This window comes from Apus apus, chromosome 12 (genome assembly GCF_020740795.1).
Source record: "Apus apus isolate bApuApu2 chromosome 12, bApuApu2.pri.cur, whole genome shotgun sequence".
NCBI classification, from domain to species: domain Eukaryota; kingdom Metazoa; phylum Chordata; class Aves; order Apodiformes; family Apodidae; genus Apus; species Apus apus.
Genome location: NC_067293.1, coordinates 20756238 through 20758215, shown reverse-complemented (window position 1 = coordinate 20758215; position 1978 = coordinate 20756238). Strand labels below are relative to the sequence as shown.

At 43.9% G+C, this 1978-nt stretch overlaps 1 long non-coding RNA gene across 1 annotated transcript; it reads left to right on the top strand.

The window, feature by feature from the left end:
- Nucleotides 1-204: 204 nt before the first annotated feature.
- LOC127389571 (uncharacterized) lies at nucleotides 205-1473 on the top strand. The gene is made up of 2 exons (XR_007890665.1): nucleotides 205-610; nucleotides 1143-1473. It is a non-coding gene; the product is annotated as an uncharacterized LOC127389571 (long non-coding RNA).
- The last annotated feature ends 505 nt before the right edge of the window (nucleotides 1474-1978 follow it).

The window sequence follows — 1978 nt, the reverse complement described above, 5'->3', positions numbered from 1 at the left end:
TGTACTTGCAAAGGATTCTTTTAACAATTTTAAATAAAGATTTTCCAGAATTTGGGGGGGGGGGGGGAGAAAAAGAAATTTACCTGGAAAACCATGCTGACTGCAAGAGGAAGAACACCAGTTGGCATCTGATTTTTTTTTTTACTGTTTTTTGTTACCTAACCAAACACTTTCACTTACTGGTTTTATCAAAGCTAAAACAAATTGTCAAAATATCCCCCACTAATTTGAAATTAGTTTGTTGTCTAATCTAAAATACTCTAAAATAACCTCTGTCTCTGAGCAGGGCTTGGCCTGCTAAAGTCACAGCTCTGCTCTGGAGGGAATGAGTCCTCAGAGAAGAGCAGGGACAGGACTGATGTCATTCACAACATTTTTCCCTGGCTGCCTGGAGCCTGATAGCTGGTTCCAGCTCTTCTACCTTCAGCAGGGATCAGTGGGAATCTCAGCAGGAGGTTTAAACACCCCCATCTGTCTCCCAGCAAAGGTCTGCTGTTGTGTGTTCACATCTCCTTCACACTTTCCCTGCTCCTGCATTTTCTCCAAGATCTTTTCTCCTCCTCTTTTGAGGAAGATGCCAGAGTGACAGTAACAAAAGCTGGAACTTTTGGTAAAAATACATTCAATATTTCTGCATGTCATGGACTTCTAGGCAGTGTTAGGTGCTTGCTACAGCTACAGCCATCTCCAGGTTTTCTCTTAACTTTCTGCAAGGGAGCTGTGCACAGTGGTAAATAGCATGATGCAAATCAGACTCACCATAAACTCCTGTGAGATGGGCAGTTGTTGTACAGAGCATCTTTGAAAGGGGAGCAAAAGCAAAGCTCAAGGGATGACATGATACCTCTCTAATGGTTTCCTGACTGATTTGCATGTATGCAGATTTATGCATTCTGTTTGTATGTACTTGTTTCCCAAAGCTCTGTATGATTCATTTATTTCATCCTGGTTTTGTAGTAGCTTGAAATTTATCCATGCACTGTTCAGTATCTGGTCCTATTGCCCTCAAAAGTGTTGAGGTTCCTAAATCACATTCAGCTGTTCCCCCTAAATGACTTCTTCAGGATCAGGTTGAAAGCACCTGAAGAACAGAAACAGTCTTTTCTTATGCTGTAATGACAGGTACATTTTCACTTTGTCAGTTAAAAGGTAACTAGGTCCACAGATGAGGCTCTGCAGGAATGGTTCAAGATGCAGCTTCTCCCAGCTCAGATGCATTACACAGACTTGCAGGCTGCTGCTGAGGTAAATCCTTTTCTTATTTTCTCCCCCTCAACAGCAGAATTCAAAGCTCTTCTAATTGCAGGTGACCTTGGGTGGTTCTTCCTAGAGAAATTAAGTGGACAAATTAAAATGCAGCTTTCATGGCATTTTCACTGACACCTCTTGTGCCTGGAGGTCAAATGTTTTCACTTATTTATGGAACTTGGCATTGTTATCCTGAAGTAGAATTTGGTGGTGGTTGTTGTTGTTGTTATTATTTCTACTCCTACTGTTATTGTTATTTTCTTTTTCTCTCTTGTTCAAGTTAGCAGTTTAGATGCAGAGCAACACAAGCATGCTTGCTTTCTTTAGGAATTTCTTTCTTTCCAAATGTATTTATTTCTTTCTAAATCTTTATTTCTTAATATCTTTATAAATTTCTTTATCTCTGAATTTCTTTCTTCCTTTCTCTCAACATGGCTTTCTTTCTACAAAGTATCTTTTCTTTCTGGCTGCATCTTTTCTTCCTTGCTTTCTTGCCCCCTTTCCTGCTTTAGCACCCCCATTCCGTCTGTCTTGCCGCCCCCCCCCCCCCCCCCCGGCTTCCCCTTCCCCCCGGCTTTCCGCTCCCCCCCCCCCCCCCCCGGCTTCCCCCCTTTCCCGCCCCTTTTCTCGCCCCCCCCCCCCCCCCTTCTTACCCTCCCTCTTTATTTCTCTCTCCCGTCCCCGCCGGGAGGGGGGGGAGGGGTCGGACGGTTGGGGGGGGGGCGCCTGA